The 24,594-nt window shown below is 45.9% G+C and overlaps 1 protein-coding gene across 3 annotated transcripts in view; it reads left to right on the top strand.

Annotated features, from left to right (window-relative positions):
- Positions 1–24,594, top strand: part of ACER1 (alkaline ceramidase 1) — a 542,852-nt gene that overhangs the window by 64,625 nt on the left and 453,633 nt on the right. The window contains exons 1-2 of one of the 3 annotated variants that reach the window (XM_069649552.1): positions 21,579–22,719; positions 22,820–22,908. The exons of 1 other annotated variant lie outside the window; for it this stretch is intronic. The gene's annotated coding sequence lies outside the window, so the exon portion shown is untranslated. Of the gene's footprint in view, positions 1–21,578; positions 22,909–24,594 lie in introns of those variants that run through there. One more of the 3 variants, XM_069649551.1, reaches the window with a different exon arrangement.

Genomic DNA, 24,594 nt, shown 5'->3' on the forward strand with positions numbered 1-24,594 from the left:
TCAGTATTTGGGAACTGAGCATCAGGTGTGATATGCCCGTCTAGGATCTCAAGGTGAAGGGGTAACGCAGGAGCTCTCCCTTTGCTCATCCTTCATATGGATGACTTGAGAGCAGTATGTAAGGGGATTGGTACCATCCCATAGAACCGGCCATTTTTGCTGTGTTCGTTCTCATAGAGAGGCGCCTATGACACATTTTTTTTTTTTTTTTTCAAGAGCCTTAGGTCTAGTCACCCTAAGTTTCCCAGGGTCATCCAGACGTGGACCCTTGCTCACTGTGCTCAGAGAGGCACAGCTCTACTTCACTGATGATTCCCAACAAGGCTGAAACACGTGTATCGGATTGCTGTTGGTACTCTTGTTCAGAAGGGAATTGCCATAGCATTTCAGTGCTGGACTGCCCATGTGGGCGGGTTGGTACTCTTGTTCAGAAGGGAATTGCCATAGCATTTCAGTGCTGGACTGCCCATGTGGGCGGGACAAAGACTGATATGCAAATGGTAATTTACCATCTGTGAAAGGTACAGTGAGCTAAAATGTGGCTGCGGACTCTAGACTGGGTACCATCCCATAGGACAGGCCATTTTTGCTGTGTTTGCTCTCATAGAGGGGCGCCCATGACTAATATTTTAAATATTATTAAATCAAATAGCAGTATATAAAAGGCTGAAATTGACAAATTTGTGGTCGCTGCAAACATGTGACTGAAAAGTGAAAAACAAGGGCTATTCATTAAGCCTCGTATGAAGATAGTGATGTGCTTTCACTCCTTTGAATGTCCTAGATCGAGAACAGGCTGCAAGGTCAACTACAGATGGGAAACTTTGGCTCATGGGCAAACCCATGAGAGATGATGGACTAATTGGGAAAGTAGGGAATAATCTGATGTAATCCAAGCACCTGGGTTTCGGTTTCCTTACGTGCTGCTAGCCGAGTCGAAAGTCCAAGGTTGGGTGAGAGTGCCAACCAATCAGTGGGTCTCTGGGGCAACCTTCTATACAATGTTGCATAGACCAATCAGTTGTCATTTTATTTGCTATAATCGGTATTATACTTGTGAAGAGGTAGTTTGAGGGTTGTCTTACAAATAAAACAGCCAATGAAGTACTAACCTGTATACATTCTATAAGTAGATATGTTCCCTCTAATCCAATCCCTCCGTAGAATTACATCATAGATGATGCATATTGTGGTGTACGACCCCTGTGTAATCAAGTTTGTGTTTGAGTGTGCAAGCATCAGTCCGATGTCTGCCAGATGACCCAGCTTTATTAAATTGGGAATTAAGTAGTACTTAATTATTCCTTGAGTCTGTCCGGTTAGCACAGGAAACGCTTCAAGGTGCTAGAGCACAGCAGAAAAGAACAACACATGAAAAAGGAGCAGGAAGAACAACAACGCGGGTACGGACTGGGGGAAATGGAAAAGTCTCTGTTAAAAGCCTTACGCTCGTGCAGATCTAGGAAGGGCACAACGCATCAAGAGAGGCACGACCACAAAACATAAGAAAAGTAACAAGGAGAAAGGGGCCAACAATACTTCATCTGACAAGGGGAGAGTGAGAATGACAGCACAGACACCATTGAGGATGAAGAAAGTAGGCATTTGAGGGAAATAAAGACAAAATAGGGGGTAAAAATAAGAATAACCGTGTGAGAAAGAAAGGTGGAGAAATGTGAGAGTATTTGGAACAAGATACGGGAGAGATACAGTGGGTAAGGATGTGCACAGAACAATCAATAAAACACTAGCATGGCACATTGAAAGAACGGTCAAGAGGAATATTTGGCATAAAGAATGTATCGAAATGTTCTCACTCCTTGAATTCCTGAAGAGGGGTTTTGACATTAATAGAGAAGACAAGAAGGAGGATTAAAAAAAAACACGATTTAGAAAACACTAGTAGAGCAGAGCTTCCAAAACTGGGTATCAGCATTTCACATGTTAGCAACCATAATGCTAGAGAAATTCCCTGAGGAAGGTACAGCCTTGCTAGCCTATGAACCCCGGGTGATGAAAGTCCATAGGACATTTGGCGGGGATGCATGGCTCAATTACGATAAAGAGTTCTACAAGCTTATGGACAGTTATCCCGGTCTGGGTTGGGAAGAGGAGGGAGCAAATTTGTAAATGTGCAATGTCTTGAAGGCAAAAGCGGCACAGCCCCCTCCTCACAGCACAGGCGGTCATTCCGGCAAATACTTTGGGAATGGCAATTACAAGTCTAGTGACAGCAACTACCAACAGTTTAGGATGCAGTACTTTCGGAGTAAGCAACCCCAGGACAGCGGAATGAGCAGCACAATACCACTTACCACTCACACCGCAAGGAGGGGTGGGGGAGCCATTTTTCAGGAACTCCACAATATGTTGACATTTTTAAAAATTCTGCAATTGGGGGGAAAAGATTTCAGATTCAAGCATCAATACAGCAAGTGTGGTGCCCGAGCAAAGTAGTACCAAGTGCACAAAAACAGGCACAACAGGTACTTCTAGGCAGTTCAAGGCCAAAATCCACAAAGGCATTTTTACACCAGGGAAATCGCTGGTAAAGGTGGAAGCAATGAAAGTATGAGTGCAGTTTTTCCTAGACAAAGAGACTGGCAGTTTCATTCTAGAAGGCTTCACACATGCCTTTTCCATCCCTTTCCAGAGCCATAGCTCACAGGACATGCCTCTCAACCTCAAATCAGCCAGGGCCAGTCCTGACTTTGAACAAGAATTCCGAAAGAAAGTGACCTTGGTAGGGAGGCCATTTGATAAAATACTGTTTTCTTGAGTATATCTGCTCTCCATTAGGGTTAGTCCCCGAAAAAGAGGAAGGGGAGTTTAGACTCATCCATCACCTGTCCTATACCACTGGGCAGATCAGTCAACAATGGCATCTCAAGCGTGGAAGCGGCTGTGGTAGATTTGGATTTTCAAGAAGCGGTGGAGGCAGTAGGAAGGGCAGGCAGAGGGGCGTGGATGGCAAAAGCAGACATACAATCAGCTTTTAGGCTACTCACAGTGCATACGTCCCTGCAACCCCGACTGTTTTCAGTTCAACAACAAGTTTTATTCCTACAATGGGCATTGGAAAGAATTATGCCTGAGGCAGCGATGGTGCACTACTTAGATGATCATTTTACTTGTGGGACCCTAAGATTCTGCCCACTGCAAAAAAACACTAAGGGAATTTCAAAAGCTAACGGAAGATTGGGGTATCCTTCTGGCTCAGGGTAAGCCTGTGGGCCCCCGCACGCATCATCTAGTTCCTCGGTATAGAGATTGATTGAAGAAAAGGGGAGGGGCCGTATTCCTAGAGAGAAGGTGAAAGATCTACTGAGAACCACAAGGACATTAAAACAAAGACAGAAGGTAACCGTAAAAGAGCTGCAGTCATTACCAGGTAAGCGTACTTTTTCGGGAAGAGTAGTGCCACAGGGGGCGTGTCTTTCAGAGGAGCATAGGGTTAAAGACAAGGGGGTCAGCGAAGAAACACCACCGCATAAGGCTGGGCAGGAATGTTAAAAAAGACCTAGCAATGTGGCAAGAGTTTCTAAAGAACTTCAAGGGAACGGTTGTTTGGCGCATGCCTATTAACCAAGAGGACGAAAAAGAGAATTATTGACAGACACAGCTGGCAGTAGAGGTTTTGGCGCCATCCTTGACAAAACAAATTGCGCAGGGGCTTGGCCTGTACGGTGGCACACACAAAGGTGGACCAGAACATCACCCTGCTGGAGACTTTTCCTATTTGGATTGCTACGTTTGTTTGGGGCAGGGAGCTAAAAGACAAAGAGCTAATAGTATGGTCAGACAACATTGTGGTCCATGTAATCAACAAGGGTTCTACAACATGCCCTATTGGTCTTGGAAATTCTAAGGGCAGTGACAAAACCCTCATTAAGGAACAATATTTTGTTAAAAGCTTGGCATATCACCGGCAAGGTGAATGAGGTTACTGACACATTATCTCGTTTGCAGTGGGAACCATTCAGGCTTCTAAAACCAGACACGCAACGGGGGATTACAGTAGTACCAGCAGAAACATCGGCAGTGCTGAAAGAGCACATGAAGCATCGAAAAGCAGATTGCATGTCGATGGATGCGCGGGACAGAAGGCAGAACGCGTTGGGACGACAACGCAGTTCATTAGCAAGTGTTATGAGTACAGAGAAAAGGGAAGAGCCCAGTGACATCATCTTGGTCCTGGCCAAAAACGCTTTGGCCCAAAAAACAGCTGAGCAGTACAATAAGTGCCTGCAACAATTTAAGGAAGTAATAAAGTTTGGAGATGTGTTGGAAATTACAAAAGTAGATATTAATAAATTCTTGGAATGGGCATTTGTACAAAACAAAAAGAGGTCGTGGCCAGTTGCACATGTATCTGCGGTAGCTTATTTTGTCAAGCTGGCAGGGTGGCCTGATCCAACTCACAGCCCACAGATGAGGTATGCACTAAAGGGCTGGGCTGTGCTTGAAGGAAGTAAACCAGACACAAGACATCTATTGAATTTTGGTAAAGTAATACAACTTCTGGATGGGTTGCAGGAAACATGCAATAGCGGTGTGAACCTACCCTGTTTAGGGCAGCATTTGCTTTACCCTATTTTGGGGCTGTTAGGATTGGCTAGCTAGTCGCCAGGAACACATCGGCCGATTATGGGCTAGCAAAAGACGACCTCAGCATAGGGAAGGATAGTTTGACTATTTTCCTATGGAAAACTTAGATCAACAAGGAAAAGGGAGGTCAATAAACCTTTATGGCATAGAGGAAAAGATTCACTGTCTAATATGTATCACAAAGCTATTCCTCCAATCACGGCCACAGCTAGGGAAACAGCTGTGGATCCACAAGGACGGCAGGGCGCTCACCGGGTTTCAGTTTCAGGCGGTTTTAAAGAAGGCTATCAAACGGGTAGGCTGAAACCCAGCAGAGTTTGGAACCCCCTCCTTTCGCATAGGGGCAGCCACATCAGCATGGCTTGGCGGTTTTGGACCTAAGGGGGTGAAACAGATAGGAGGATGGAGGTCTGTGAGCTCTACACATTTTTATTTAACACAGAGTGTTCTTTCCAGCGAGTAGCGACCCTTTCAGATCTGCTTGTTTGTGACACAGGCAGGCAGATGTCCAAAAGACCATCACTGCCTGGTGGGGGAACCTAGGCATGTTGTGGGAAAACATTCATGACGGGCTCTATCACCTAATTCGTTTTAAGGAGTGTAAGGATGACATGGTATCAAGAATAGACTGACACAAGTGATCACAGTTCAAGGGTGTTTATTAAACTGTAAAGGTAGGGTGGAAATAGGTAGGGTGGAAAAACGGCTAATCAAAACCTAAATCTAAGATGTACCAAGCTACGACAATCAAATGAAATATAAGGCAGTCGTAGTGGCATTTTGTCAAATAAAAAGTGCCTATACTAAGAAAAACCTGTTACCAATTCTTACTGCTAATATAAAAGGCTGTGGGATAAGAGCACGGGACAAGGCGGGACTCCTGAGCACAGCACACGCTAGTGCCATCTCCCTAAGAGCTGAACATCTCCACACAACTCTCTTTGTACCCTTCCTACATGATGCTCCTCTAGACACTATTGCAGATCTATACCTCTAGTGTCCAACGATCCGCTGCCATGGTATGTAAATTATAACCTGGTGTCATGTCCCTGTGTGTCTCTGCTTTCTGGAAATTCTTTCCTGCTCTTAATGTAATCTGTAACCTGCCACTTGCCTTTTTTCAACAAGTGTAACTGTAATTTACAATTTGCTTGCGTCTGTAAGAATTTTATTTTTTGCACTAACACACACAGATACCCCAGGTTTTGGTGTGCTATAAAAAAAAATAAAACAAACAAACAAACGCTCAAGCTTTCCAAGCACGAGACAACGGTTCCAGCTTAAGCTATCAGGACATTTGGTGGTTAAGTGTTTTTTCTACAAAGTTCTCTTGCCTCTGAGGACCTGATGTGCTCCAAAAATAATAAACAAAAGTTCCTTTCAAAGGTACGTTGGGTGGTGGCTTTTCCCTCTTGGATTCTCCTCTTCCGCGCTTAGATCTAGATTTTGCTAGACCCCTGTATGACCACGTTGACCTTTCTTGGTGGCTCTCCTATGGCCTACAGCCTCTGGGATCAGTAGTTACCATTAAACAAAGGATTAACCAGAGTTTCCCGAGTGAGCACCAATGTAGTGGCGATCTCCTCTGCAGCTGGTCTTCCCTTAACAATTTACAGTTCTTTGAACATTCCTCAATGGGCCACTTTGTGACTTTCATTCAACACAGTTCGGTTTCTTTATCTGTTCTCCCCTCGACTCACTGGCTGTGATGAACCGTTTGGCTTTCTTCGTATCGGGAGTCAAGTCAGGTACCACGGTAGAAGGCGTCTCCCTCTGTCCTGCTTATCAGCATAGGCTCGCTCTGTGTACTGTTGACATCTGCTGCAACACACTTGGGCTATTGTTTGCGGCCTTACGTTTCCTTCCACAAGGTCTCTCTGGTCTGGGTCGGAAAGGGCAAGGCTGCTTCTCTCCCTGTCAGCCTCTCGCCTCTTGCTGCCTTTCTCCTCCTCTTGAACTGCCGTGCCTGGATAGCTCTTTCGTCGTGCAGTCTGCCTTACTCGTATTGTGATCTTGTGCTCTACCTTTTATCCCTGTGGGAAAGGGAAAGGGCCGTCAGGTGTGTGTGATTCTGGTCAATTGCCTGACTTTACCTGACCCTTGTATTGGGGCATGTCAGGTAAACATCTCTGGTGTTAGTTCATTGTCTTTCATGAAAAAGGGTGGGGTGCAGTGTTTCCGAATGACCTACGTGGTAGGATGGGGAAAAGGTGTCGGAAGAAGGGGGATACTGTGTCTCACCCATCGGTGTCCCGAGGAACCCACATCCAGGTGATCCTCGCTCACTAGTCCATCCCCAGGAACTTGATCCAATAGCAATGGCTGTGTCCTGGCCACCTGGATGACCGACCCCCGGGGACTAGTCGGGGAGACACCTTCAGGTTTCTCACAGGATCCCCGGAATAACTGGGAGAGGATGATTTGCCAAAGCTCGGAAGAAAACAGTTGCTTAAAGACATGTCTGAGTGGCTGGGAAGTATACCACTTTACTGGAGGGACACAGAAATTCTGTTATGAGAAGTAATGCCCATATGGCACTGGCAGGGAGCCGTCTCCAGAAATGCAGTGGAGACAACTAGGAGGAGGATACTGCACAAAGCTTTATCAAGATTTTGCAAGCACAATGGTTTAAGTTTCATCAGACCGGGGGGCTATCATTAAACAACCTGATCTTTTCCATCAGAACGGAGTACACTTGTCAATCAAGAGCATTGATCATTTCATTTATAACATCTTCAAGGTATTAGAAGATAGGTGCTGTGTTTGACAGTACTTTTGGGGGAACCTGATCGGCCATAAGCTAGGGTGACCAGGTTTTGCCAGGACCGTCACGGAATTGGGCCCCTTTGTCTCCTCGCCCAAACTCCTTTGTTGATGACATGCTTACATTAAAAATCAAAACCGCACAGTTCATTTGCAGGATAGCAGTTCAGTCCTGGAAATATTGCATGCACATACGGGAAGAATGGTGGCAGGGGGGTCTGCATTGGTAGTCCTTCTTTTATGTTTGTGATCGTCCCCATTTTTTATTTTGAAACTGTTGTCACCCTACATAAACCCACTCAGGTGTGGCACACGGGTCAAGATGGAGGATGCCCACTTGATAAATATGTGGTGTCAGCCAGAACAAGGCTGACAGGTCATGCTTAATAGTAAGCGTCCCACTTGCAAACGCATAAGTGGACTTCAGTGAACTCCAAAAAATGGAAGAAGCTGGCGAGAAGGGGCATCGCTCTTCCTCACCGCGAGATGGCCAAAGCATACACATCTGGAGTAATTTTTTATTCGGTTCTATGATTATTTGTCAAGACTCGGAGACTCAGATTATGTTCTGATCTTCTCTTTACTTCTCGAGCAGCAAAGTATAACCAAACAATTATGAAAAACAATATACATAAAACTACAATTCCCAAAAATTGCAGCGAATTTGTAGTTCGTTTTTCATAAGCCCACAAAAACCATGTGATCATTCCAGTCCAATCACATTTCACTTTCCCTTATAAACACTGCATATTCCCAACTCCTTCCTCTTTCTTTGCTGCTAGAGCAGCAGAGCTAAGTACATTTTATTTCTGAACAATTTATTTGTGTGTGTGTGTGTGTGTGTGTGTGTGTGTGTGTGTGTGTGTGTGTGTTTTTAGTTGATAACTAGTACGCGTGTAGGCTTGTGTTTACAAACACTTTGCGTGGCAAGGGTGATTTGGCGGATCATATCCGCATTTAGAGTGAGGAACACGACGGGGCTTACACTCTGGCGTTCGTAGACCTCGTTAGGGGGCACTCTTCCACGGAAGTCCCCAACAGCGAGACAGGGCTTCTGGGGTTCCAGTGCCAGTGGGGACTTATGTGGGAGAGAGGATAGGAGTTGTTGCATCGGGCACATTAGTTATTTTTATGATCAAACAAACTAAGATTATCGGATAATTTGATCTACACGGTGCACGTTATTACGAGAAGCGTGCCGTTCGGAGGAGAGATCGAGCACCACCTGGTGGCCAAATAACAGCACCAAAGGCTCAATTAGCCTCAGCTACGCACCAGTGAGTGACGGCACACTCCCAAGATGAACTGTTGTTCTGACCCCTCATAGCTGCCAGATACAGGAGGTGTAGAGCCCAGTAAGGGGCATTTTAAGAATTGAATAATCACATAGACAGCAACAGTCCCGGGCTAACCTATAAGAATTAAACAGACCCGCCTATCTACAAACAAAAAGTACATTATATTTGACGGGGTAAACCCAAGAAATCTGCTTCAATAAATACACGGCACATCTGCAATATGAGTGGATATTCTGATGATTCCGAAGGTCCACACGTTAGTGGCCTGCGCATGAACCAAGCAGTGCTGGCAGACTCCACAGAGAAGAAGGAGACATAATGCAGGACCTGGCTGCTTTGTCTCAGAGTATCTCAGATCTGAGCAGAGCGCGCAGGGACAGAGGAAGGAAGGAAGAGGAAGACCCGCAGAGTTTGTAGCACCTAGAGTCCCACCGCCCCCCAGGTTCACCGCACAGAGTTAAATCTGACAAGAGGAATGCGCGGTCTTGTGACCAATATAATTGCAGTTCCGATGAGTCATCTGATAAATACTGCAAGAGCAGTAGCGGATCTGACAAACATAGTGCGTCAGGAGATCAAACCACCTCAGAAAGCAAAGGGCAGGAGCCCAAAAACAAAAGAGGCAGGAGGGCAGATGAAGAGTCTCGAGGAGACAAATTCGACCCAGATGTGCTGGTGCACCCGAGGTCGAATGAATGGGAACCCCCTGAGAAAATAACTGAATACATAAAGAAAAGGCTTAGGACACCCCTGAGCAAACCGGCTAGAAACAAGTTGAGAGCAGAATGCCCCAGGCCTAGAGTGCCAGACGGGGTAGCAGACACTCCAGATATTGAGGAAAGAATACTCCCATTCCTGGGGAGATACAGCAGGGATGTGAAGAAAGGCATTGACAGGTCTTAGAGATCATGCCAAGACAAACTGCTTGACATGCTGGGCCCTATCACAAGGATATGGCAACTTGCGGAAGAGGCAAAGATAAAGAAAGAGGCCATTGATCCTGAGATCATTGCTGGATGGGCACAGAGGACTCTATACCTGATGGGGAATGCTTACACAGCATTGGTGACGGAGAGACGGAGATCCATCCTTATGAAGATGGATTCCAGACTGGGGGAATTGGCCTCATCAGAGCAAGCGGCGGCGGCTAAAGGCAAATTGTTTGGCGATTTGTTCATCAAAGACATGGCCTAATTCGCCAACACTTATGCATCCATGGACAAAGCCCAGTCCTCACTAAAAAAAGATCTTCGGAAGGAAGGTTTTTGACAAGGCTGGGAGAGGAAAGGGCCGCTCATCCAGCCGATATCAGTATAACCGGTCCTACAGAGACAGATACCACTGGAAGGAACAGAAGGACCGCAGAGCGAACGTAGAGGTAGAAGCTGGACAGGCAGCGGCAGATAGCAACACCAGAATACCACAGGTGAGAAAGATAACCGCGCTGGCGAAAGGGATAGAAACACGCATACCTCCAGTAGGAGGGAGAGTGAGGCTGCATTTAGAAAAATGGGGGGGGAGATATCCTCAGATGCGTGGGGTATGCATACGGTTCGAGGGTTTCAACTAGAGTTCTGACAAGAACCGTCACAAGAGGGCATACCCAGACAGATAAGGTTCTGCAAACAAGACAAGGATCTACTAGACAAGGAGATAGAATTGTTAAAAGTAAAAAACGCAATAAGACCAGCCACAGAAGGACAGGGAGGCTTCATAAGCAACCAGTTTTTAGTAAAAGGCAAACGCAAGGTAAGATCGGTGATAAATCTCGGGTCTGAATCATTTTCTCATATACAGGCATTTCAAAATGGAGGGGATTCACCTGTTATAGGACATCCTACAGAAAGGAGATTGTCTAGCAAGAATAGACCTTATGTAACAACTCTGATTCAGCAGAGCCAGACGAGATTACTACAGTTTATCTGGAGCGGAGAGAAATGGGAATTCACATGCCTTCCGTTCCGTCTAGCATCAGCCCCATGGTGCTTTACCAAACTATTGAAACCAGTGGTAAGTCATCTCAGAGAGCAAGGAATCGGACTGATTATATACCTGGACGACATCTGCCCGATGTGCCAGGTCAGGGAGATACTGATAAACCAGGTTCAGAAAACAGAGTTGCTTCAACAATTGGGTTTTCTGATAAACTGGGAGAAGTCAGAGTTAGAACCAGCACAGTCTATGGAATTTTTGGGGTTCATCCTGGAGACAGTTCAGGGTACTCTCCGACTACCTTTGGGAAGGTGATCTCCATAAAGAAAGAAATAGTCTGATGACAAAACAGGTGATCTCTCTGAGGGAGATAGCGAGATTGGTAGAGCGTCTGTCATCATTGATACAAGCAATCTTTCCAGGACCTCTACATTACAGAGGTTGAAGATAGAACATATCAGGCCTATCTTACGAGCAAGAAGTGCCCATTTCTCAGGAAGCAAGAACGGAGCTAGAATGGTGGTATTACCACATGGAGGCATGGAATGGCAAGGCGATATTTGGCTCGTCTGGTAATAGAATCGGACACCAGCCGATGGGGCTGGGGAGCCAGGTGTGGTGACCAGTCGGCTGGGGGGAGATGGACGAGCGAAGAATTGGGCCTGCATATCAATTGCCTTGAACTCCTAGCGGGATCCTTTGCAGTCCGGTGTTGGACACAGGAAGAAGCGAGATGTGCAATATTACTCGAGATGGACAACGTTTCGGCAGTCAGGTACATAAAACGACTGGGTGGGAAGAGATCTAGAATGCTGGCAGAGATAGCCAAGGAGTTGTGGCACATATGTCTCCAGAGGGGAGTCAGCGTGAAGGCAGAGCATCTGCCAGGAGAATACAATCAGGTGGCAGGCAGGCTGGAACTCGAGACATCTCAGGGACTCCAGCATTGGCAGCTGGAGGATTCAGTATTCCAGGAGATCATGCATCGGAGAGGTCCGTGTCAGACGGGTCTGTTCGCCTCGAGGTTGAACAAGAAGATCTCCAGATTTTTCAGCTGGAGACCAGATCCAGAAGCGGCAGAGACAGATGCATTTCTCCAGGTATGGGGACCAGCAAAGGAATACGCTTTCCCACCTTTCCCATGATTGCACGTACTGTGGCACAGGTCAGGAGACAGGAAGCAACAGTAATTTTAGTTACACCTTATTGGAAGGGTCAAGCATGGTTCCCAGACCTACTGGAGATGTCGTACGATTTTCCAATCCTATTGCCACACAGACAGGACATAGTCTTAAGCCCAACAGGAGAAATTCACCCATTGTTACAATCAGGGAACTTGAACCTGATAGCATGGGGGATTTCAGGAAGGCCTGGACCAAGCCAGGTCTTTCGGGGACAGGTCAAGAATTTATCAAAGAGTCATGGGCCCTGGGAACCGGGAAGGCCTACAGAGTGGATTGGGGAAGATGGAATAATTGGTGTATGGAGAGGGAAGTTAATCCCATATGAACTGATGTAATTCATATAGTGAATTTCCTTGCAGCACAGGCAGCTCAGGCTAAAGCATACAGAACTATTAACACCTACAGATCTGCGATATCTGCAGGACATGAGTACATTGAAGGGAAACCTGTAGTTGAACATCCATTGATATGCAGACTATTGAAAGGTGCCAGGTGCATGAGTCCACCTTCGCCTAGGTATTCGCGTCTTTGGGACGCGAGTGTGGTCTTGAAGATGTTTGAGTCCTGGCCAGACAATGAGAGTCTTTCTAGGAAAGCTCTGTGGGCAAAATTAACCACTTTGTTATGTTTAATTTCCTGCAAAAGAGTGTCAGATGTTAAGGCGTTCGAGACGAACAGGAAGTCTTTTTCACCTACAGGTGTTATATTTTACATTGAAAAAAGGACGAAGATGGGTATTAAGACAGTAGAATACATGGCATTTCCTGAAAAGCCCATATTATGTCCAGTTAAGTGTCTGAAAGCTTATGAAGCTAAGGCAGATATCGGGAGACCCGGAGGGGAATATCAGCTTTTAATAGCGATCAGGAAGCCTTGGAAAGCAGTAGCTTCAGCCATTTTGGCCAGATGGGTGAGATGGTGCATGGCAGAGGCAGGCATTCACATTTTGGAGCACATTCTACTAGAGGTGCTATGGCGTCATCAGCCTTGATGTCAGAGGCTCGCCTGTAGGATATTTTGAAGGCGGCCGACTGGTCTAATGAAACAACATTTAAGAATGTTTACTTTAGACCAGTAGATCAGATAGCGTTGTTGGTGGTAAGTAAGCTTTAAACAAGCATAATCTGAGCCTCCGAGTCTTGACATAGAATACAGATTTTCCACACATTTGTTACAGAAAGTTATGATTCTATTAAAGACTTGGAGGCGAAAGATTATTCCACCCAATTCAATCGCTGTATAGATGAATGATAGCAAACAGATGTTTTGAAGAATATTATTATCAACTTGTAAATGGTAATTTAATGTTTGTTATTATGCGTTTGCCCATCCTTTCAAGAAGACATATGTCATGGAGTTTATATTTTTTAACAGGAGCAGAGCAGAAGCCAACAGCGGCGTGAAGAGAGATCTAAGTAAAGAATAAAGAAGTCGTCTACCGGTTGGGGCGCAAGCAAGAGGAGAGTTGGGAATATGCAGTGTTTATAAGGGAAAGTGAAATGTGATTGGACTGGAATGATCACATGGTTTTTGTGGACTTATGAAAAACGAACTACAAATTTGCTGCAATTTTTGGGAATTGTAGTTTTATGTTATATTGTTTTTCATAATTGTTTGGTTATACCTTGCTGCTCGAGAAGTAAAGAGAAGATCAGAGCATAATCTTTCGCCTCCACGTCTTTAATAGAATCATGACTTTCTATAACGAATGTGTGGAAAATCTGTATTTTTCTTTGTAAATAATAAAGTCGATGGCCAATTTTTTATTCCACTAAATTATGGTTGCAGCGTTTCATTTTAGCTGTTAGATATTTCGAAACGCATTATAACTGTACTCCGCTTAAAAGGACCCTGATATTATAACGGACATTCTATATTTTTCAGTGCTCCTCATGTATTGTCTCTTTTCTTTAGAATATTTACTTTACAAAATGGCTTAATTTGCTCTGAAAATCTTGTCATCATAGATGACCATGACCCCACCCGTGCTGCTGCTGCTGCTTCGCTCTGAAAGATGAGAAAAGGCATGGTCTGTGCTTCCCCTTTGTCACTAGGAGCGCCCGCACAGGTACCAAAGCCACAAAAAGCTTCGCCTTTCATGCCCTGCTTTCTCGGGCTACAGTGGTGTTCAGAGGACCGTGGCAAAGAAGGGGGTATTATCGAACTTGCGAAATGTGTTTCACAACAGAAGGTATTTCTTATTTTAAGTTAGTCGGTTTAAACTCGTAGCGTCAGTTAGATTGGACACTTTCTATAGGGTTCACCTCTGTCGTGTGCCTTTGCCTCTAGTCTCGGACTGCTACGGCCCTGAAAACATACCCGAGAAAGATAGCTGGCACCCAGGTTTGCACCTAGGCTAACATTTCGGTGGTGGGGCCTTTGGGGGCGGATTGGGGAGTTCGTGGGGGCGGGGGGCTGGAGCTAACACTTCTAATGTTGGTAGATGTACTAACTTCAGAGACGGTGGGGTAGGTGCACACTTACTTGTGTGGGGGCATCTAACTTCTTTACGCATTCTGAGACTGTTTTGGCGAAGCTTCAATGTTACAAGAAGATAACTCTCCTTCATGTCTGAAACACCTAAGACTGCTGTGAGAATGAACTGTTTCCTCCCCCTCCCCTCTGCCCCCTCTCCCCCCATCTTTCAAATCACTCCCCTGGCATGAAAGTACTATCCCCACATCATCACGATTTCAATTTCCTAAAGTGTATGCAATTGAATGCAGGTACGAACAACGACATGGTTAAAGTTAGTAGTTGCAGGGCGGTTGAAATCGAAGCCCAGGCGCTGTTTTACTTTAACACCGGTCTCCTGCTCCAACATAGCCCAACGTTTCGGGATTGGAGGGGGCTAGAGCCCGATCTGCTCAATGGCACTGTGCCACTGCTGGCACCACAAACCTACAGGGGAGATCTGTGCCTCTTGTGGATCCAAGCTTCTGCCAGCGGCGGGTTGGCACCAAAGTCTGAGATTCCCACCACGCTGTGTGACCTGTGCACTTTCCTCCTACTGTTTCCGTTTCTGTGCGGTAACCTTGGGCGGGAACTTTAATTACATACCAGCTCCTACTATTTTTAGGGGAATGAATCGCCTCATTTTAAAGTCCAGATGTTCTTCATTTTCCGCTGGCTGATGAAACCGCCCTGAAATGGGCTGCAATTTTCCTTGCACCGCGCACCGAATGAAGCCCATTACCCTCTAGCACCCGTCCTCTTCAGTCATTAGGAAGTCAAGGACAGTGATGAAGAGAAGAAGACACTGCGAGTTTGCCGGTAGGTGCTCTGATCCACCTGCCGGTAGTCAATTACTGGCACCGGTAATAACGGTGATTGCGGCAAACCCATTCTGTGGAGACCGATGGGACTGCATGGAGTGGGATGCCAGCACCCGAAATATCCCAGTAATACCGGTATATCGGGCTCCGGTAACAGTAAGGCAGGTTTGCAGGTAACCCGCCAACCCATAATGAGGCTCATGGACTCGGAGTAATGAAGATTACCAGTAAATAATCCAGCCATTGAGGTTCTGAAATAGATGGGCCACATTACGAGAACGCCGGCTCCATGGCTGCCACCGTTCCGGGCTCCATTACCGGGTTTCTGCAATGGGGACTTACCGGGTTACTCCGAGATAGGAGGACCCGGTAAGTCCTCCATGCAGGAACCCTTCCCCATTCCCATTTGAGCCCCCATAGGGCTCAATGGGAATGGGGAGGGAGGTAATAACGGGCAGATTACATCTGGCCCATTATTGCCTCCCTCTTCCCCTCACGGGACAACGGAAAGCAAGTCTCGTTTTACCAGGCGTGCAATCCTTGTCCCGCGATGGGAAGCTTTTAATCGGCGCTCCTGGAATTAAGGGGGGCGGAGCTGTACCGGCCCCCTTCAATCCGGGAGAGCCAGGGTCGTAATGAGTGTGGATGTCCCGGCCTTCACTGCAAGTAAGGACCTGTCTAGCTGTCCCCCAGTTTATTGCCTTCACTTATTTTTTGCTTTTCTGTTTTTGCAACATGCTCCCAATGTCTGCTTCGGGACACTTTCAGAAAAGGTGCATAGAAGTCAGGGATGAGGTGCAAGTGGCTCCGTGGCAAGGTGGCTGCAAGTAAAAGAAGGGTAGATAGATTGCAGAGCAAACGCTTGACTGAAAAAGCAGGTTGTCGGACATTTGCAGAACTTGAAATAGCTTGCAGGTGACTGGGGAAGGGGCGTGAGCTCTTGTTGGGCTCAGCCTTGTGTATGCATTGTAATGTTCATCACCCAAAGCATTTGTAGCTCACCCAAGGAGAGCCGGATGATTTTGAGAAGCTAATCTGAGGCATCTTGTTGGCTCATATAGCACCAGAAAGTTTCAAAGTTAAATTCTATGTCAAGACTGGAGGCTCGGATTATGCTTTTTCTTAAACTGTACTTCTCGAGCCGCTTCAATAAACACCAATAATAACGGTAACAAAGTAAAAAAACGACAAGTCCCACTTTAGTTAGAGTCTTTGGTAGTCCAGGATATTAATTATTTGTCCATGAAAACCCACGTGACAATATTAACCGATCCACCTTCATATAGTGCCATAAACACTGATGATCCCTTGAAACCTCCTTTTTCTTTGCTGTTCTGAAGCGAGATAAGTATGCATTTATTTCTCGTACATTTCATGTATGGTGTATATTTGCTTTAACTGCGCTTGCGCTGACGGGGACCTTTTGGCACGAGCGCCGTACAGTGAGTATGTGGCGGATCATGTCTGCTTAGTTTATATAGACTATTGGTCCAGGGGACCGCAATCATAGAGGCCAGCCAGCTGCCAGGGGGGCACAACGATCACGGAGTGTGATCGGGTTATGACAGACTAGTTTAGTTTAAGTTCTGATGCCCCAGATTACACTTTCGTGGCCGTCATATCTCAAAGGATCGAGCGATAGCTCACAGAGACACGTTAAATCAGACAACGAGCAGAACGTGTCTACTGTGACCGGAGCTAGATATACGCTCTTCACTTGAAGCTAAACGCGCGCCAAGTGCGCACAGCACTCCTGCTGATCTGAAGAGCCACAGCAGCTCCTTACAAGTTAAGAGCACAGTCCCAAGCAAAATCTGTTGCTGAATGATCAGCTTCTGGACTCACTAATTATATACAGTTTATGCATTGACAGGGAAACAGGCCCAAGACTCCTGTACTGAGTTTACATACATATTTATAACCTCCCTATTAAGTATAGCATGGACTCCTCCAGTGATGAAGGGAAGGCCAACATTAGCCGGAATCGAATTCACCTGGGCATGGGACAGGTATTGCAGAAGGCTTTGGGAGCCACTCTGGGACATGGTTCCCAACAGTTTACACTGATGGAGGATTGGCTAACATTCTCCCAGGGTTTGGAAGAGCTTGAGGGAATAAGGCATAGAAGAGTAAAAGGGGGAAGAAAAATAGCCCGCAAGGCACAAGAGGCCCAGAACCCCCCTGGGCATGCCACAATAGAGGAAGGGTGGCAAGAGAAAGAAGGTGAGATCCAGAGTAAGATCTAGCAGGTGGCAAGACAGGTCATCCAATAGTTCAGACGAAGGAGATGACAAATGGCAAGATGAGCTTTCTGATGAGGAGGTGGTTTCAATATCATCCTCGGACGAGCGTAAGAAGCCCCCAAAGAAAAGGAAAGTTGATGACAAAGAAGATGCAGAGGGTGACGATTGTGACCCAGAAGCATTCATCCACCCTCTGTCTTCAGAATGGGAGCCACCTAAGAAAATAGCAGCTTAACTTAAAAAGCGCCTTAGGGCACCAATGGTGAAGGAGAGACAGCACTTCCCTGAGGGGGTCGCTGACACTCCAGAGATCGACGATAAAATGGTCACTTTCATGGGGCAGTATGTGAAAGATGTGAGGAAAGGCCTGGACAGGTCCTGGCGATTTTGCCAAGACAAGATGTTGGACATCGTGGGTCCACTCACGAAAATACTTCAGATGGGTGAGGAGTCCCGCAAGAAAAATGAGGCAGTAGATCCGGTGGTGTTAATCGGATTTGGGCACAAAGCGCTATTTGCATGTTGGGAAATGCCATGTGCGCAATTACGACCAAAAGGGGGAGGTTGCTGTTAGTAACAATAGATCCCAAACTTGGCGAGCTGGCATCTTCAGAGTCAGCAGCCGCTGTGAAGGGGAAACTGTTCGGGGACTCCTTTTTATAAAGGAACTGACATAATTTACCAACTTGTATGCGGTCCTCGACAAAGTGCAAGCCTCCCTGAGGAGGCTTTTCGGTAGGTACATTTTCGGTAGGGCTGGGCCGCTCTACTAGCCACTACCCGTACAACAGGCCCTTCAGTGATAGAACACAATAGAGAGGTCAAGAAGACTGTAAACAGAACCCCTTCTTTCCCTCCCAAGGTAGAGGAAGGGGCAGAGGCTGACGACAAGGAGACAGCCGACAAAATAACACTGGTGAGAGCGAGCAAGCTCAAGCGTACAGTAAGCGTAGATCTCCCTGCAGTAGGTGGGAGATTGGCAAAGAATGTAGACTACTGGCGGACCATATCCAAAGATGCTTGGGTCTTTGACACGGTCCAAGGGTTTCACTTAGATTTCTACACGGCACCAAGGCAGACACATCTCCCAAATCATATATGCCTAAGCGTAGAAGATCAGCAGTTGCTAGAATCAGAATGGCAAGGCTTGGAGCGCAAAGCAGCCATAGTACAGGTGACAGGCTCCTCGACAGGTTTCATAAGCAATGTGTTCCTGGTAAAAGGGAAACATAAGCTGCGGCCAATTATCAACTTGAGAGGGCTGAACAATTTTGTGACTTACAGACATTTCAAAATGGAGGGGGATTCACCTCCTAAGGGACATATTATCACAGGGAGGTTGGCTGGCAAGGATATACCTCAATGATGCATATCTGACTGTGCCCATTGCAGTAGAGCACTGGAGATTCCTAAGATTTTTCTGGGGGGAATCGACATGGGAATTTGTTGCCTACCCTTCAGCATGTCGTTGGCACCATGGTGTTTCACCAATTTGATGAAACCTGTAGTGACACATCTGAGAGAACAGGGCATCCGACTGATAATATACTTGGATGACATTTGCATAATGTGCCATGACAAGGAAACACTCAAAGTTCAAGTGAATATCACACTAGAGTTACTTCAACGTCTGGAGTTTCCGGGAAACTGGGAGAAATCCAGTATTCAACCAGATCAGTCCGTGGAATTCCTGAGGTTTGTGGTAGACCCGATCGAGGATCGCCCAGTTTACCAATCGCCCAAGTCAACGACATCAAGAAGCAGATCAAACATACTCTGACGAAGAGAGAGATGCTGTTACGAGAGATTGCCAGACTGGTGGGACGTGTGGCGTCATCGATTCAAGTCATATTTCCAGGGGTATTACCCAAATTGTTCGAACACAATTGTTCGAATTACCTAATTGACCGAAAGTCGAGGGTCCGAATTGACCTTTGCACAATTGACTATATATATATATATATATATATATATATATATATAGGTTTGGTTATATATGTATATATATATTTTTATATATATAATGGGGGGTTGCGGGAGGTTTCCCCCGCATATATGTAACAATTGACCTTCACAATTCGGTTAATTGTGCAAAGGTCAATTGTAATTCGAACAATTGTAGTTCGAACAATTCGTATACAACCTTTCCAGGGCCATTACACTACAGAGCCCTACAAAGGCTACAGATCCAACACCTCAGGAGGGGTGCATTTTATGAGCAAAGCTTCCCGATTTCTCAAGAGGCGAGAGAGGAGTTAGAATGGGGGCTCCAACAAATGGAACGGGAGAGCTATATTTGGCTCATCCCAGGACCTGATTATAGAATTCGACGCTAGCAGATGGGTCTGGGGAACCCGATGCGGGGTCCTGTCGACGGGGCAGGTGGTCGGATCAGGAAATGTCATTCCACATCAATTGCCTAGAATTACTGCCAGGGTCCTTTGCTGTGAAAGGCTGGACTCAGGGGAGGGTGCAATGTTGTGTGCTCCTCAAGATGGACAATGTGTCAGCAGTCGGGTATATAAACAGATAGGGTGGCACAAGGTCCAGAATGTTGGCAGAGATGACAAAGGAGTTCTGTCTGGCACCTCTGTCTACAGAAACAAGTTTCAGTGACGGCAAAATATCTACCAGGCCACCAGAATGTGATAGTTGATTGGAACTCCAGATTTCTCAGGGATGCCAGTGACTGGAAGCTGGATGAGGTAGTGTTTCAAAACCTGATGGCGGGATGGGGACCGTGTCAGATCAACCTATTTGCATCGGGATTGAACAACCAACTACCTTGGCTCTTCAGTTGGAGGGCGCGTCCGGACACGGAAGCAACGGATGCCTTCCACCAGTCATGGGGTCAAGGTGTGAATTGCGCATTCCACCCCCCTCCCTTCGACGATCGCGACAACCCTAGCTCAAGTAAGGAGGCAGGAAACCTCTCTAATTCCGATGATTACTCGGGATTATAAGGGCAAAGCTTGGTTTCCCAGGCTCCTGGAGTTGACACACACCAGCCCGGTGGCTCTTACCAAGCTCAAGTTCATTATACAGGACCCCAGAGGAAGCAGCCACCCACTGGTGCAGGCAAACGCAACCTGATCACTTGGGCGATTTCGGGGGATCCTGGGTTAGGCCAGGCCTGTCGAGCGAGGCTGAACTCTGTCATCAATGAATTTTGGACACCAGGGACCCATGGAGCATATAAATCTGCATGGGCAAATTGGCGTAGTTGGTGTATGGAAAAAGGATGTACATCCCAATGGAACAGATGTAGTTCACAAAGTCAATTTGTTAGCTCAGATGGCAGCACAGGCGAAAGCGTATAGGACCATTAATAAAGCCCGATCTGCGATCTCAGTGGGCCACCCTAAGATTGAAGGGGTGCAGATAGGGGAACACCCACTGATATGTTGATTGTTGAATGATTAGACCTCCCAAGGAGAAGTAGTCACATTTGTGGGACCTAGATAAAATATTGAAACTATTTCTAGTGTGGCCAGATAATTCAGATTTGTCTAGGAAAGCTTTATCTGCCATGCTAGCTATGCGCTTGTGCCTTCTTTTGTGTAAAGAACTTCAGATGTCAGAGTTAGAAGTCACCATCTCCGACGGAAGTGACGTTCTTCATCTCGAAAAGGACAGAAACAGCCTTGAAGTCTATTTCATACAATGCATTTCAAGCTCAACCCAAACTATGTCCAATTAGATGCTTAGCAGTATATGAGGATGTTACGAGGGAGGTGAGACCTTTGGGAGTATTCCAGTTATTCATACCCTTATGTAGGCTGTTTGGAGCTGTGTCACCAGCGACTCTAGCCAGATGATTAAGATATGTGATGGCACAGGCTGGTATCGACAGACAATGTTATGGTGCACACTCAGTGAGGGGAGCAGTGGTCACAAAAGCTTATAATGTAGGAGCCAGATTGGAACACATCATGAGATCAGCAGATTTGTCGAATGAGTCAACATTTAAAACTTTTTATTTCAAACCAATTGAGAAAATGGTAACGTTGGTGTTAAGTAAGCTTTGAAAGTATAATCCGAGCCGCCGGTCTTGACATAGAATTTATATTTTGAACACATTTGTTCCAGAAAGTCATAATTCTTTTAAAGACACAGAGGCGAAGGATTATCCCACCCTTGCAATTGTGATAGTCAATGTTTATATTGTATATTATACAGTGATATTAATGTAATGATATGATGTGATGGCATGACATGATTTTCCCCCCTCTTTCATTGAGTTTACTGTGATATGTTTCTTTGTCGTTTGTACCAATGTGGATAGCAAACCAGCGGGGAACTGAGAGTTGGAGGATTTGCATTGGAGTTTCACATTTACCTGTTGGGGTGCAATATTGGATAAGCAAAAGAAAGAGGAGGTTTTAAGGGATCACCAGTGTTTATGGGACTATAGGAAGGTGGATTGGTTAATATTGTCACGTGGGTTTTTGTCACGACCCTCCCACAAAACCCCCTCTGGCAAACCCATTGGCCAGGTGGAGTCAGGACTCGGGCCTCTAGAGCCTGGCATCCTCTCCCAAAACCCTCTTGGCGCCACTCCTGACGCCTTTGGCGCCAGGCTCATACACCATGAAAAACATGTGCTTGGGAACTACTTAATGTGTTGTCAGCCAACATGGAGGCTTCCACATTGCTTGGTTCCAAGGAACCAAGCTATGCGGTCTAGTGTTTTGGGTGTGGCAGCCTAGGGACTAGTTTACCTGGACTATTTTGTTGGGGCTATTTAAACCACACCCGAGCAAGACAACACGCTTCACGTTACTTTGCAGCTTGCAACGTGACCCTCACCGTGTCCAGCTATTCCCTCGAGAAGCAGAACCTGCAAGGAGACAAAAGGAACATCATTAGCAGTAGCATCTTACCTGCAGTCTTCATCTTTAGCCAATTGCAGCTACTGAGAACAGCTTCCTCGAATCTGCACGCCTCCCGGACAGAACGACCTAAAAGAGGAAGATAGAGGCAACATTAAAGAAAGCAGTAGAGACATTTGCAAGTTACGAACTGCTCAAAAGGCTTATCTGGCTGGTCGCCTCTCGGCTGGCATCACTCCGGACATTCCACTTGCGCTGAAGAACACTGCGACCTACAAGGAAGGAAAACACAGGTTAGCAAAGGCAAGACTTTGCTGCGCATAGCGCTTACTTACCGCATCATAGCGCTCTTAATACGCTATCATTTTCCAGCGGGGCTCAACCAAGCCAGTTCGCCACCCTGAAGCTCTGCATACCTAAGGGAGAAAAAAGAGACAACAAAACTAAAGAGCAGCAATAAGACCTACCTGAACAATATCAAACGGGCCGGCTTCAGTGAAGTAACTGGATCGCACACGCCCATGAAAGACAATGCGCCCCTGCAAAGAAGGCAGGACAGAGAGCACGCCTAATTCTACCACAAGGTGAGGAGAGGGCGCCAGAGGGACTGAAATCATACGGGGATGGAGGGAGGATACTTACCCCAGTCGGTCAGCCTTGAACACAGTCCTCCTGTATTTTCAGGCAGAACCTTCCCCGCACACCACATCTGGGCAAAGCTGAGAAGCATACCAGCGAGTAACCCTGCTGCGTGGCGTCCCTGTGGATACCAGGTGAGAGTAACAGTTTTCATGGACCAATAATATCCTGGACTACCAAAGACTCAAAAGTGGGACATGGAGCTTTTTGACTTTGTTACTGTCATTATTGGTGTTTATTGAAGCTGCTCGAGAAGTAAAGTTTAAGAGAAAGCATAATCCTTTGTCTTCATGTCTTTAATAGAATTATGCCTTTCTTGAACAAATGTGTTGAAAATCTGAATTGGTACACTGTTGCGTAGGACTCTGTGAACCAAACGAGGCCTGTTGAAAGCTGTTGACTAATTGTCATCCAGTGTGCCACCATCTGAATTTGGCTAATATGCTTGAACCGTTTCAGGCCCAAGATCAGACAAGCAAAATAGTTTTGCGCTGGATAAAGCTTGGTCATTGTCTTGACTAGGCAGTACCCCATGCTCCCACCGCCCTCTGTGTAGTTGCAATTTTAGTAGACTGAGGTGTAACTACTGCTGCGGTTAGGGCAATGTGTTGTGGATCAACATATATTAAACACAGATGGTCTTTGTGATGTGAACCTTCTCAGCTTCATTTAAGACTATTCCCAGCTGTTGAAGAGGACCTGGCACTCCTCAGCATAGGTGGGGGAGGCTAGTGATTGTGAGACAGAGTAGCTACTTTACGGGTTTATCATGTACAATTTTGACCAGGGCCATCTTAAGCATTAAGCACTTTTACGGCCCTGGGCATGGACATCTTTTGGGGCCCCCCTCCACCAAAACAAAGTAATTAAGGGTTCAAGAATACTGTCGCGCCCCCTCTTTCGCGCTCACATCCTATAAATTGATATGCTGTCTCGCAGCATAATAAGCATGTTTACTCCTTTTAAGTCCCCTTACCCGCTTCGTTCTTGCTCTAATCTCAATGATAAACAAGTAGCATTTGAAGACCAACATTAGCAGTCTACGAAGAGGTTACTGTGCTAGTACATACAGGATACTTTTTATCAGTAGCATCCAGGAAGGTATGCAGCCTGTAGTAATAATGCAGGACTGTATGTAAAAGGCACATGTAACCCATAAAAGACAGAGAAATCACATTATCTGCCTTACAGAATGCAAAAGTGCTCATACATGGATAGAAGAGACCAATTGGAAGGAAGGAGAAAGAAACACATACCGTAGCATGGATTGTGGATGCAGATTAGAAGCTACCAGGAAGGTGTCTTTATCCATACAAACTGAGATTAGACATGGGGTATGGTTTTCAAATAGTGTTGCCATTAGATATCAAAGGAACAAATGCCTGTGGTGTGCGATATAAATATGCTCACTATTAAAGTGAAAGCAACCCAATAGCCAATGAAACCATGAATAAGGCTTTTATGAAGATCATACTATGAGGAGGAAATCACTCTGAAGGGATTTTGAAAGGTTTAGGGATTGGCAACATTGAGAGGTTTGGCAATACAAGATTAAATGAGATGCCCAGGAACACACATTGGTTAAGGGGTGAAGAGGTGAGGCTGGGATTTGTGCCAACTCTGCAATTTCAAAATTTGAACACCTTCTTTTCTAGTTCTTACCATGAACTAAAATAATCTAATTGTATAAAAACAGATTTGGAAAGTTTGCAAATCACATTACGAAACCTGACCATTTTTAAACAAAATATTATAAAAGGGTGTTATGCAAAATGGGAATGATTTTAGCTTCATTCTCTCCATCATCAAGGGAAGTATAT

The sequence above is a fragment of the Ambystoma mexicanum genome, chromosome 1p, assembly GCF_040938575.1.
Source record: "Ambystoma mexicanum isolate Mex_15411 chromosome 1p, UKY_AmexF1_1, whole genome shotgun sequence".
Classification (NCBI taxonomy): domain Eukaryota; kingdom Metazoa; phylum Chordata; class Amphibia; order Caudata; family Ambystomatidae; genus Ambystoma; species Ambystoma mexicanum.